Consider the following 14376-nt stretch of genomic DNA (forward strand, 5'->3'; position numbering starts at 1 on the left):
ACAAGCCTCACCATTGTTTCATATTTTGTCAATAGGTGATAGCGCTTTCTCTAGAGTTTCTCTACTGTAAAGCACCTGCCTTTGTCCCAGGGTGGTGCTTGGTGCTGCTGCAGCCTGCATGGCTCTTTACCTTGGGATTGAACCTCACCCCAGAAGTCCTGAATGGTAACGGGTCCTACCCCAAATGCGTTTGAAATGGTTCTTAATATTTTGGTCTTAAGCTGTCTTTCCTCTGCAGTCCAAACATCCATTCACGCAGAATCCGGGAGACGGCTGTCGGATCCAGCAGTGGAGGGGAACCAACATTTAAGGAGCAGATCAGCTGGAACCTCCGGGCTGCTCTCCTGCAGCGGAAGCAGGGGGTGGGTGGCAGAAGTGAAGACTGTCATTTCCCATCTCACCACTGGAGTCAGTGCAGCTGCAGGAGGGGAAAGGGGTAGGGACCCAAGACCCCCTGCATGGAGCACTGGCAATTGATTGCAGGAGCACTCCCTGCCCCTTAAACCCAGATCCACTCATACGCTCCTTGGCAAGGAAGGGTAAGTAGTGCTCCTGTACCTATTTGCCCCAGAATTCTTGTGGGGTGTCTGCACTGACCCAAATTCCGCACCGCTTACAAGCCCCAATCATGGACTAAACGTCTATGAATTGCCCTTTGCGGCAGCTGCTCTTTGTCCGGGGGGGGGGGGGGAAGAGAACTGTCCACTGGTCAAAAGAAGACCAGATTCCTCTGGATAGAGACAAATGTTGCCAGTATTAAATGCAGTCAACTGTGCTTTTCCGCGAAGGATGATCTTGGCTGCCTCAGGCAACTGGTAATTTGATGGGGAACCTTTTGCCTCTAAGGCATGGGTTTGTAGCTAAACGGTACAACTGCATTTCCACCCCAAGCTTTCAAGAACCAGGAGTTAGGCCCTCTCAAATCATCTGTCTGGCTTTAAAATAATGAGATTTTAAATTGTACGGGGGAAGCTTTTTATTTGCCTTGTGGTTTTTGAGCAGTTAGGGCTCACATTTTCCAGCATTTCTCCTGAATAAGGAGAGCTAGAAACTTCCCTTTTAAAATATAGATGTAAAAAAATTAAAGCTGAGATTCCCTCATAAAGCCCCAGCTTCTGGAGTCAGGTGAAGAAACAGCATTTAGCACACAAAGAAATTCATCTTGGGCTGTGCTATTTTCTGTAGCTAAACAGCTGTTTATTTTCCAGGGCATACTGAGCTTCACACTGTAAAAGGATTGTAAATGTTGCCCACCACTGTCTTAAAAAGCAGTTGGAGGGAAAAGATTGACTCAAGGGGAAAAAAAATCACACACAAATAGTCAGTGACTGCTCCTCACAGCCGAGTGGTTTCTGGAAATGCAATGCAAGCAAGAATGTATCACTACCAACCAATGATTCAGCTAGCCAGCAGAAGGCCCCAGCCTTGCAGTTGGAGCCCTGTACTCACACATGGGTGTTAGCTGATATCCATGTAGTGCTCCTGTACAATGCGGGGCACAAGTTATGAAAACCATCTCTCCTCCTCTCTTCCCCTCCATGGTATATAATGGGTAAAACCCAGGAAATCTAGGTTCAAAGACCAGGGCGTGCTCTCACCGCATGACCTTGGGTACATCACTTTCAATCTCTCTCTGCTTCCCCATCTGTGAAATAACACATCACCTTGGTAAAGGGGTTGGGAGCGCCACGTCGGAAGGGAGCTGAAATGCGTTCTTTACAAACCAAGAGCGCGGGGTAGCTTTAGAACAACCAGCACTTTATTAAGCATCTGGATTTGACTTCTGGTTTCAGATTTAAAAATAAGAAAAGAGTTAAACCATCAAGGCAAAGGATGGCCATGTGTGATTTGTAACTGTAGTCAATAAACATAAAAACCACGCCTTAACCCCCCCCCACCCCACAACATTTCACTGTGACTAGTCGGAAGAGCAAAGGTGACCACCCAAGAGTGAAAAATGGGGCTGGGAAGAGGGAAACCAAGCCACGTCTGCTGCTGCCCGTGCAGCATACATCCAACCTGTGGCCAGAACAAGACTTGTTGCCTTTGATAGTACTTTGTGGACCACCTGGGAGTTAATCATCAAGTTACAGGGTGTTGCTCATTAGTGAAGGGAGCTATTATCAGAGTTACTCAGAGACTTGTGATGAGATGCAAGTCCCTAGACCTCTAGACCTTGATGACCTCAGTAGGTACCAGGGTAATCAAATGTGGAAACGGCTGTCTGGTTTGACTGGTTGATTCCTATCCCATTTCATCGTCTCCATCCATGTGATTCTTGCACAAAGACAGGTTGTAGGCTAGAATGTGACTTTTGGATTAGGTTCAACACCACCGGCTGACTCCTCACATCCTTGTGCAATGACTATGTGGCTTCTTGCTAACTGCCCAACTCCCCCATCCAGATTTTGTCCCCTGATAGATGCAGGAGCGTTTGCCGTTCCCAGGTCCCTCCCTAACCTTGCATGGGCCAGCGAGACTCTACAGGTCTACAGACTGCATCTGTCACTCCACCTCAGAGCTGCGAGAGCGAGTGCCATCACAGCCGCCACTGGGAAGGAGAGGCCGAGGAGAGCACCATGCCCTGTGTAAGCTGGGTGAGGGCTACAGTTCAGGCACCACCTGTTGTCCTCACCGAAGGACAAAGCTTCCCTTTTTCCCTAGTGGAGCAGTGAGAGGGCTGCTGGTCAGTGCCTGCGGTCGCATCCTTCCAGCCAGTGACACAGGCCTAAGGGCTTGCTCTGACCTCAGGGCAACCACCACCAGGGTGTGTTCCTAGGTGCAGGTAGCTTGTTGCCTTGAAAGCGAGAGTCCTGGCAAGCTATGCAGGCCGGGCTGCCTGGGTCATGGGAATCTCTCCTCTCCCTTTGTTAAAAGAGCCCCCTGCAGCCCCCGGCCTCTGCTCAGGGGAGGCGGTAATCGGAAGTGTCTTTCTCCATGTAGTCCGTCCAGGTGGAGGTGGGCATGCTGCGGTACGGGTCCAGCAGGATCCGGAAGCAGCGGACAATCAAAAGGCCCAGGAAGATGAAGAGGAAGAAGACGAAGACAAAGGCTGCCTTCTGCTCCAAGGTCAGGGACGGGGTCGGAATGGGCAGGGCCGCTCCCGGCACAGGCAGGGCGTCTCCCGGCACGGACAGGGTGGCGCTGAGGACGTCCTCTGCCATGGTGAGGAACGACGGGCCCGGAGGGTCGTCACTGGCTACTTACTGGGCCTGCAATCAGAAAACACCTTCTCACTGTTAGATCCCCAGGGCACGAAGCAGCCCCATCTCAGCCAGGGCCTAGGACAGGTTAGTCCCCCGGGGCTTTGCTCAGCCTGGTTTCAAGCAGCCCAGGCAATGGGGCTCCCACCTTTTCCTCTGCCCCCCACAGGTGGGGAGTGGCCCGGTACCCAGCTCTAAGGATCGCTGCAGTGTAGGGAGCCATCATGGCCCTTCTGCTACCTCCCAGCCCAGCAGCTGGGGCAGAGGTGTGGCTGGGGGGAGGAAATGGGGCATTGGTGGGGTTTCCTGGCTTCCTCCACCCCACTAGGGGTAATAGCTCATCATGGCCATTCCCGCTGGGTAATTTAGAGTTGCCTACGTACTCCCTCAATTCTAATCCCCCCACTCTTATCTGGCACCTTTCAGCAGCAAAGAGCTTTGCTTGGAGGGCCAGTATCATTATCCCTCTTTTTTGCAGATGGGGAAACTGAGGCACAGCACAGGGAAAGTGGCTTGCCCAAGATCACCCTATGACAGAGCTGGGAATTCCTTGTTCTATCCAGTAGGCCACGCAGCCTCCTTCGTGGCAGCCTGGCAGTGGGAGACACTAAGGTCTCAGAGGAGTTCTTTGGCCTGCTGCTGTTTAATACATTTTGGAACAGCGGGGAAATTCCAGAAGACTGGGAGTGTGCTACTTGGAATGACCCGGGTAGGCCAGTCGGTTAGCTTGGCTTCAGCCCTGGGCAAAATAATGGAAAACTTAATACAGGATTCAACTGCTACCCTGTTAGAGGATAGCAGGACCATTAATACTCTTCAGCATGGTTTTATGGAGAATAGTTCATGCCAAACAAACCTGATTTCATCTTTTGAGGAGCGTACGGGTTTGGCTCTCCAGGTAACAGCGTAGATGTAATAGACAGACTTTTTTAAGGTGTGTGACTTAGTACAGCACCACATTCTGATTACGAAACGAGCCCTATACAATATACATCTGGCAAAAGTCCAATGGATTAAGAACTGGGTCACTGGCAGAGTGGAGGGGGTTCAGCAGGGATCTGCACTAGGCCCAGTGCTCTTCAACAGCTGCATCAATGATCTGGAAGTAAATATAAAATCACTGCTGGTAAAATTTCCATATGACGCAAAGATTGATGTAGCGGTGGATACTAGTGAGTCCACGTCAGTCACACGGAGCAATCTGGATCGCTTGGTAAACTGGGCCCTTTCCAACAAACTTTTAATACAGCCACATGCAAAGGTATCCACTGAGGATCAAGGAAGGCCGGCCATGCCTCCAGCGTGGGGGGCTGTCTGCTGGAAAGCAGAGAGTCTGAAAAGGATCTAGGGGACACAGTGGACAAGCACTGGCCACGTGCTCTCGGTGTCCCGCTAATGCGCTCTTTGGATGTATAAATGGGAGGACTGAGCAGACATAGGGAGGTGATTTTACCTTGGTACATGGCCTTAAACTGTATGAAAAAAACACCCTGATATCTTCTGGGTGCATTATCCCCTGATAATAGTACAAGGCCTGGCTCTCACACACAGACATGCTCTCTGCACAGCTGTCACACACACACGATAGGCTAGCACACCCCTCTGTGACTGAGAGCAAAGGTGCTAAAGTCATTAGGCACCCAACTCAAAAGGCAATTCAGTGGGTTTGAGGCATCTGTCTCCCTCAGCTTTCCTTTGACAATGGCCTATAGCTACATATCACAGACCCCCCTCTCCCTGACTACTGACAGACACTTCTCTGGGTTTGTTACTCCCCTGCCCTGGGGAGGTGGAATTTGGCCCAGCGTTGATGGTATGTAGAGCAGGACAAACATCTTTCAGCTAAAACTTTTTCAGCAAAAGAAGCAGGTCAAATTGTTTTGTGAGTTCATGGTGCTTTTGTCACAGTGTTCATTGAAAACAAAATAAAGTTACATCCCTTCCCCTGCAAAATGTTTTGATTTTTTTTGGTTCAAAACACCTTTCTGTTTGTCAGTTTCTTTTAATTTTATTTTAAATTAAGAACATAAAAGTGCTTGAAACTGGCAGTTGGTCTTGGGACCGTATTTGAGGCAAAATATGTTTTTTGATGGTTTTTTTTAACTTTACAATTTGCCAGAAATTTCAGAACATTTCCCTTTTCATCTGATCTGAAATGAAATGTCCCCACAACTTGTCAAAATTGCCAGTAATTCAGGCATTGGTCCAGCTCTGATTGGAAGCTGTTTGGGACAGAGATTTTCCTTTTATATTTGTACAGAGCTAGTGCAAGGGCTGCTCATAAGCACCCCGGGGTTGGAGCACCATGGGGAAAAATTGATGGGTGCTCTGCACCCACTGGCAGCTTCCCCCCACCCAGCTCACCTCCGCTCTGCCTCCTCCCCTAAGCAGGCTGTGTCCCCGCTTCTCCCCCTAGCTCCAAGCACTTGCTGGAAGCAAGCGCTGGAAGGGAGGGGGGAGGAATGGGGGAAGAGGCAGGGCCCGGGCCGGGATTTGGTGGAGTCATCCAATAGGGGCAGGGATGGGGTGGAGTTGGGGTGGGGACTTTGGGGAAGGGGTTGGAATGGGGGCGGGGTCCGAGGCGAGCACCCACCAGCCCCAGGAAAATTTGGCACCTATGGGGCTGCTGTTTCTTGATTAGGGTCTCTAGTTGCTACTGTCATACCCCTAATAAAGAAATGACGACATCTGTGCAGCCCCGGACACCGCAAACAACTGCCTTAGTGTAAGAACGCACTGGCTGGGCCCCTCCCAAAGGCCATGGAGGCATTATAAGGATCTGATCCTTGCTAGAAATCCGGCAGGCTTTGCACTGATGGTACCAAATATTGGCTCAAATCCTGCAGCTTGCAGGATGCCCGAGGAAAGACTGCAGGATCAGGCCCTTAATTACAACCTGCACAAGCGATTTTGTGTACGGTCAACAAACACCAGCCAATGAGTCAATCCATCCTCAGCCAGAGATTAATGAGTCACGGATGCCTGCACAGAATTCCAGATTCCAGAGCAGCTAGTCCCATCACCCTGAAAGCAGGGTTCTTAAAGGTTTGATTGGTAATTTTCCCTACACTTGTTAACTCTCCTAACAGCGCCTTAGGGAAAAATGGGGCTTGGCTCAAGCACAGCTGCAATTTCCCAGGCCTGTCTCTGCACAGGGGGAGGGGGAAGGATGCTAGCCCAGAAGATGGTTCTGAAACATTACTGAGAATCCCCAGCCAAGATCAGGACCCCGTTGCATCAGGTGCGTTAGGTGCAGAAAATGAGAGCGCCCCAAAGAGTTTTCAACGTAAGTTTCGTTGGGTGTCTGGGCGATGCCTCGCACCAATGGGGTCTTGATCCAAGACTGCGGGTCCTAGGAGTGATAAATGAACAAATGAGGGAGAGATGGCGAAGTGGCTTGGACAAGGTCACGCAGCAGCTCGGTGGCGGAGTCCCAAATAGAGCCTGAATCTCTTGCGTCCCAGACTAGTGCCCTCCCCACTAGGCCATGCTGCCTCTCCATCAAGATTCTCTTCACAGCCCAGCTGCTAGTTGCTGCGAGCTCCTCTGGCTGGAAGGGATTAGAGACGAGCAAAGCGTTGCTGTGCCAGAGGAGAGGTCTCTGCCAGGCCAGAGCTTGTCCTGTTCCCAGCTGGTCAGTGCAGGATGGGTTCCATGCAGTGTAGCAGTCTCTAGTGATGGGGTGCCTGCTGCTTACCTAGGAAGTGTGCTCCAGTGAGTGGAACGCTGGCCAATGACTTGGGTCACCTGGCTCCGGTCGGCTCTCTGTGCCTCAGTTTCCCCTCCCATTCTATGACTATTTGGTGCTGTAAGCTCTTTGGGGCAGCGACTGTTTCTCACTCTGTGTCTCTGCAGCACCTACCCCAATGGGGCTCTGATCCCACTGGGGGTGGCTCTAGTTGCTATAACATTGCAGCTTTATACCTGTCCCCGTCAGGGAGTCTGGCCTGATTTTCAGTGTTCGGGTGTGATGTCATGAGCACCCTAGGAGCGGCCATAACAGTCGATAATCCCCTTTTCCTTTCGCTCATCTTACCCCATTGATCTTGGTCCATCTTGGGGTTCGGTGCCTTCAGATCCAGGTAGCCCCTCCCCGTGTCATTGCTTAGCAGTCCTTGGGCAGCCCTAGATTGCCACCCGCTCTAAGTATGGCTGAGCCTTTGGCTCCTAAGTCAGACCAGTGGCAGCGATAGCTCCCCGCAGCCTATGGGCATGTCGAGCTGGAGGGATCATTTCCAGCTCGAAGAGACATGCCTGCGCTAGCTCTGATTGTGTTTAAAGAATGGTAGGGCAGCCGCCGTGGTGTGAGCAGTGGGAGGAGCTAGTCGCCCTGCGTAGGATCCCATCCGAGACATTAGGTATATACTCAGGCAGACAGCCACTCCTGCTGTTTGTGCCACCTCGGCCTACATTGCTGTTTTCAGGATGCTAGCTCAGCCAGAGCGGGTGCACGTACGTCTATCCAGCTGCTGTGCTGATGTCCCATAAGTCTCACTGCCTCTGTCTTTGCTCTATCATTGTAACGTAATAACGACCATCCTGGGTCCGCTTCCTGTCTCTGACAGTGCTTGGTGCCAGGGGCTTCAGCAGGAATGAACAGAAGAGGGCGATTATTGAGTGATCCATCCTCTGTGGTCCAGTCCGGGCTCTCCCCATCAGTTCAGGGGACACACACACACACACACACACACACACACACACACACTCTCCCCATCAGTACTGGATATAGACACACATATAGCCTGCACAAACACACACTTCTCCGGTTAATACAAAGTATGGACAAATAGCCTCTCTCTCTCTCTCTCTCTCTATATATATATATACACTCACACCCCTTCTCTATCATTATACTATATACAGTACAGTACATGTATAGAGTGTGTGTGTATCCATACCTATGCAGACAGAGAAACACATTATACACACGTTACACGCAGACATGTACCTTTCCCCACAGGTACATTATATCTGAATCATGCACCCCTCCCCCTGTTCTAGAGCTACACACACACACACATGCTGTATGAGGGACACCAAGTTGTCCCCTGTACACACAGCACACCCTGGAAGTTGGGAAGATCGGTGACTATGTCCCACTCCGGAGCATCTCTCTGTATGAGCATCTCCCAGATCAAGCATCCTGCCCCTCTCCATCCCGCCCCCTGCACAAGAGCCGAGCGGAGTCGGGGCTCAGGAAAGAGCCACACACCCCAGGAAGAACCAGTTGCGGGCACTGCTGGTACATACCACCGGTGTGCAGAACTCCATGTGCGGCACAGTCCCTCGCCACCCCGGCCAGGGGCTCTGCATTGGCAGCGATGCCGAGCAGCGGGGATGGCCTGCCCAAGCCGCAGAGTGTTGTATGGAGACGGCGCCGGCTGCTCAACACGGGACGGGTTCGGTTCATAGATTCACGGATTCCAAGGCCAGAAGGAACCACTGTGCTCGTCCAGTCTGATCTCCTGGATGACACAGGCCAGAGAAGGTCCCCAAAGCTTAGCCCTTCCCTTGGCCCACATCGGCCCCCGGGCCCCCTTGATCTCCCAGCCATGCCCCTCTGCCCATTTCTCAGAGACCCCGGCTTGATCGCCTTCGATCTCATGCGCACAGCGATGCCTCGGATGCTTTGAAGCAGTTGCCCATGGCAACCAGTATCTATAGCGACGCCCACGGTAATTCATTCACTACTAATCTGGTGATGCCCGAGCCAGGGTCCCTGCCCACTCTTTGTGCCAGTGGCCAGTGCTGGAGGGACGGGGCTGCCCTGGTGGTGCCCTAGGCTGCGCCCAGACCTGCCAGCCCTTGGGTGGGTGGTGCCAAGTGGCTGAACGTGTAGGGGGCTCTGCGCGGGGCCCAGGGCATCCCTGGCTCTGCCAGCTGCCTCGTAGGGTGGCAGGGAGCCCCCGGCAGCAGCATCTGGGCTGGGGTGTGGGGGGGTGTCCCTGCAGCAGCAGCCTGCTTGGGGTGGGGGGCAGTGCCTGGTGGTTCTCCTCCCGCTCACCCCACATCCCTGTGTTGGCTCCCGATTGGCCGTGGTGCGAGCGAGAGTGGGAACCGGAGCCTTGGAATTTAATAATAATTGGAGATATACCAATCTTCTAGAACTGGAAGGGACCTTGAAAGGTCATCTAGTCCAGCCCCCTGCCTTCACTAGCAGGACCAGTTTTTGCCCCAGATCCCTAAGTGGCCTCCTCAAGGATTGAACTCACAACCCTGGGTTTAGCAGGTCAATGCTCAAACCACTGAGCTATCCCTCCCCCCTGACTCTACCCAGCCATTTCTAGTGACACCTCCACGCCCATCACCCTGGCATCTGGGCACAAACCCCAGAACCCTTAGTCATCTGGGCCCCACCAAATCCCCAGTGCATCATGGGAATAAAAGTTGGAGCTTAGCAAGGATGGAGAAGGATCATTAATTAGCTCCTGGCTGCTGATCACCCTTCCCCATCCCATGGGAGTGCAGCTGTCCCACTTGGCTTCTGAACCCCCTCACCCCCCCCAGCTGCCGATCCCTCTCCCCTCTCCTGTGGGAGCCCCACTCCCCTCTTTTTCTTGGGAGGGGACGGAGTCTTTTCTGATGCTTATTGATTTCAAATGCTTCCCCCTTCTGCGTCCGTTTCTCAGCTCATTCGCTGCGTTGGCGATGGCTGTTTAAATCCCAGCCGTGTTTGTTGTACCCTGGGTTTTCCTGGTTTCGTTACCTTCCATGCTTGAAGCAATGTGATCTCATCTGTAAGTGCACCAGGTTTGCACCAGGAGACTTTTCATTCCTAGATCGCAACGTTCTTGCTAAAGGATGGAGAAACTGAGGCACAGAGAGGGGAGGGCAACTTGCCCCAGTTCACCCAGCAGCTCAGAGGGAGACGTGGGAACTGAAACCAGGTTTGCAATCCTAGCACGCTGCCCTAACCACTAGGCAAGATGGGGTTAGCACTATAGATCGGCCCCAATACACGCAGCAAATGGTCCGCAGAGGGCCCCAATCCTTAGAGACGGGCTGGAACGAGTGGGCCCACTGAGGCCCCATAAGACTAGGTGCTAGTTCGCAGCTGAGGCTGGGATGAACCTGTGACCACACCAGAGACGCCTTATGGAGGCCTCGCCCGGCAGAGCCCTTGTGGGAGACACTTGCAGGGATCTCTGGTGAGCTGATTAGCGTGTGTGTATGTTCTTTTACTGTTTTCTCTGTAGTGCTTCCACCCTACGAATACCTGGGCTTGTACAAGAAAGGTTGGGCGGCACCTGCTAGCTGCAGCAATTACCCTGTCACCGTCTCTGAGCAGAAAGGCAGAGCAGGTTTGCTGAGACAGTCGGATTTGGCTGCTGAATCCACAGTCTAATCAGGGAGCTGGGAAGCCTGGTCAGGAGGGAGAGAGACGCGGGTCTCAACCAGGAGAGTTAGAACCTGGCTGGTGGCTGCCCGCGTTGGACTATAAAAGGGAAACACAGGGGCGGTTGCCCTGAATTGTGACAATATTGATCTACTGCAGTATGTTTATATTGTGAGCTCATCAGATCAAGGGCCTGGTCACCCGTCTTTCTGGGAAGCAATTAGCGTGCAGCTGGCACTAATCAGCATTAAAGGCCTGGGAGGATTTTCCACCGCACTCAGGGTTCATCACAGCATCCCACCCAAATTCCAGCCTTGCTCATCCATTTCATCCCCCAGCACCCCCACGCCAATCAGCTCCTTTTCACTTCCTGTCCCAAAGGGTCACTGTGCGCTATGAAACGCCGGCCACATCCCGCCGCAGAGATGCACTGCACTGCCGCGGAGATGGCCCAGCAGCTCAGCAAGGCTGGATTTTCCAAGGGGCAATGGGATTTAGGCCCTTTTGGCAATCCCGTCCTAAGGGCTTCGGGATCCTTTGGAGACAAGCTACCCTCAAAAGCGCAGACATTCATCCCGTCACTTCCTTGCTCCAGTGTGGCGCAGAGCCAAGAGCACTGCACTCGCTTAGAATTTAGCAGCCCCTGGTGCCCAGCCCAGTACAGATTTCAGCTTCCTAAGGGGGTTTTGCATCTGCCATTTATCCCAATTACTTTGCACGCTGCATCTATCACAGTATGTGCTCCTAGGAGCAGAAGAGAACATTGATTTGCCCCTGGGTGAGCGGGGGTGCGTGCAGGGGCTGGAGGAAGAGATTCAAATAAATCTTCCATTTTAAACAACAAAATGATCAGCTTTGGGGCATTTGAAGCAAACCGCGCAGGTTGGCTCTGGCGGCTGGTCTGCGCTGAGCGAAACAAATGAAGGTTGGAGAGATCAGAGGCAAGGGAAGGAAATTCACTAGGGCTGGGGCTGCAAAAATGGTTTCTGAACAGCCGCGGGGACCAGGCGTTTAGCTCTTTGGGGCGGGCAGTGTCTTTCGGTGCTGTGTTCGTACAGCGCCTGGCACACTGCGGTCGTGGGCCATGACTGGGGAAGGTGCTGCCCGAATACAGACGATAAAAAATAGCAACCACACTCGTGCCAATGTATTCAAACTCAGGGTCTTCAGAGCTGAGTAAATGAACCTCGACTGATTGAGCTAGAAGATTAGCGTTTAGAAGCCCTGGAAGAATGGCCCGAGCCCCAGGATATATGTTGGATGGAGCATCCCACTACGTCCTGGCTGGGGCTACCGGTTAAGCGGGGCCTACAGGAACAGGTCCTTTTGAGCAGCAGCATGGGCCACAGAGAGTCCACCCGCTAGGAGTCTGATCCTGGCTCTGCCTGTGACAAACCTCTTTCTCCCTTTGTCTGCTGAGCCTGGGAGCTTGTCAGGGTTGGGGCCGTCTCTCACGCTGGGCACAACGGGGTCCTGAATTGGCTTCGGGGCTCTGGGGGCTACGGTACCTGGCTAGAACTAACAGACATCAGCGAGTCCGTGCCAATGAGCACGTGCTGAGCTGGTCTGGCCACGAGGGGGACCTGTTGGCCCACCAAATTCTCCCTCTGGCTGGAAATGGTGAATGTTGCGGGTCGTAGGCTGGGTCTGAAGGTTCCACCAATGTCACGGGAGCGGAGAAGCCACCAGAGTCTGCCAGGGCTATGGAGAGCCCATACAGAACTACCAGGGAAGGACCAACCACGGGGAACAGGTTAGTGTTAATCAGACCCAACAGCCCCCAGACGCCCCCCAAGGTGCTAGGTGCTGTACATACATACGTACGTTCCATGCTAACAGATCGTGCCTGCCCTAAAGGGCTCACAGTATAAAGAGACAAAGGGCATGAGGGGAAACTGAGGCACGGAGAGGGGTAGTGACTCACTCAGCAGCAGAGCCAGGATTAGAACCCAGGTGGCCTGGCTCCCAGTCTGCTGCCCTGTGGGCTAAAGCATGTTGACTGCCTGGGGCTGCTGATTGTTTCCATCACTCCTCTCTGATCCCCTACTTCTGGTTTCTCTAAGACAGGGATGTGTGACCATAATTAAACAATTCTAATTGACACGGGGCTCTCAGAACCCAACCCAGCACTGCCGGTCACAGTGATCCGCTGGCTGCCATAATGGGAGTAGACAATGGTTTGTATTTTAATCCTTTGACAGCCTAAGGCTTGGGTTGTTTGGTTGGCCGGGGCGGGGCAGAGGTTTCCACTGAGCTGTCTGTAGTAACACCCAGTCGTTCTCCTACCTCCACAGCACACTGAGAACCCGGTCGGCATGTGCCTCACTCAGATGGTTCCTTCTGACCTCTATTACTGGCCGACGCCATATTTTTTGCCATTGTCCTGCCCGTTCGCCTGGCTTAGTCAGGTCCCTCTGAAATGCCTCTAGCCAGGAGGAAGCCGAATTATTTGGCAGAATCGGCACAATTTTCCGCTTTGCTCCTCAGGACCAGGTGCTATCATAACACATCCCGTTATTAGTATTAATTGTGTATTATGGTAGCACAGTCATGGAGCAGCTCCCCATTGCGCTAGGCGCTGTACAGGCAGAGAACAGAGACAGTCACAGCCCCGGAGAGCTTGCAATAATTGTTACCAGATTTACAGGCATGCACACACACACACACACACATATAAATGCACAGGCACACACAAATGCGCACGCACTTACATAAACGTATGTGCACACACGTAAATGCACACATACCCAAATGCGTGCACATACACATCAGTTCACACACAGAAATAAGCACACACAGAAATGCATGCACACACACACACAAATGCGCACGCACAGACGTGCATGCTCACACACACCAATGTGGGCACACACACAACAATATAAACGCACACACACACATAATATGCATACACATGTGCACACTCACAACTATAAATGCACACACACAAATGCATGCACACACACGAATATAAATGCACACACACAAATGTGTGCATACACACATGCGCACACACACAAATACATGCACACACACACACACAAATGCGTGCACACACAAATGCATGCGCACACACACAAATGCGTGCATACACACATGCACACAAATGCACACAGACACCCACCTCCCTCTTCCAGTATTCACCCAAGCAACAGGCCACCGGGCTCTGCCCTCCTTCCCTGAGTCAAGCCACGATGCCCCAGCTGGCGGTGGAACGGTTGAGGTGACACAGAAAGCAGCCAGGGAACATGGGCAGAGAACTGTTCCCAGTCGATGCAGAGAGCGTAACACGGTGCACGATCGATAGATCAATAACTAAACCAGCGGGCGGTGACTGCAGAGCAAACTGCTCCATCCCCCCAGGGATATGCCACATGCAGAAAAAATCCATCCGTCGGTGCTACGGTGCAATGAGTCCACCGAGCTCGATGGGCGAGCACTTCCTAAGCCAGCGTTAGCCACTAGGGGAGGCTGTTGGAACAAGGACGTTGCTCCTTTTATGGCAAAACTCCTTCCAAGGGCCTGGCTCACGAGCTCCCGGCTGAGTCCGGTGCAGCCTCAGTACCTGGGGCTGCTCCTGCATGACCCCATCGACCCAGAGCAGCGGCCTGGCTATGCCCCGGGATGTGTGAGGAACACGTGTGTGACAGGAGGGGTTTTGTGTGTGTGTGTGTGTCGGGGGGGGCAGGTGTACATTTATGCGGGTGGGTGTGTGCATTTGTGTACAGGTATCGATCTGCCACTGGCCCTGCCCATGACACACGCCGGGATCTCGTGCATGTGGCACGGAAGGGATGGCTGAATCTCCCCGCAGGCAGGAGCAGAGCCAAGGAGCAG

General features: G+C 52.8%; 1 long non-coding RNA gene across 1 annotated transcript; it reads right to left on the bottom strand.

The window, feature by feature from the left end:
- Nucleotides 1–4066: 4066 nt before the first annotated feature.
- On the bottom strand, nucleotides 4067–9266 carry LOC123352073. Its single transcript, XR_006574103.1, has 3 exons — nucleotides 9208–9266; nucleotides 8454–8668; nucleotides 4067–4302 (listed from the first exon to the last, which is right to left on the bottom strand). It is a non-coding gene; the product is annotated as an uncharacterized LOC123352073 (long non-coding RNA).
- Between the last annotated feature and the right edge of the window lie 5110 nt (nucleotides 9267–14376).

Source organism: Mauremys mutica, chromosome 17 (assembly GCF_020497125.1).
Source record: "Mauremys mutica isolate MM-2020 ecotype Southern chromosome 17, ASM2049712v1, whole genome shotgun sequence".
NCBI classification, from domain to species: Eukaryota; Metazoa; Chordata; order Testudines; family Geoemydidae; genus Mauremys; species Mauremys mutica.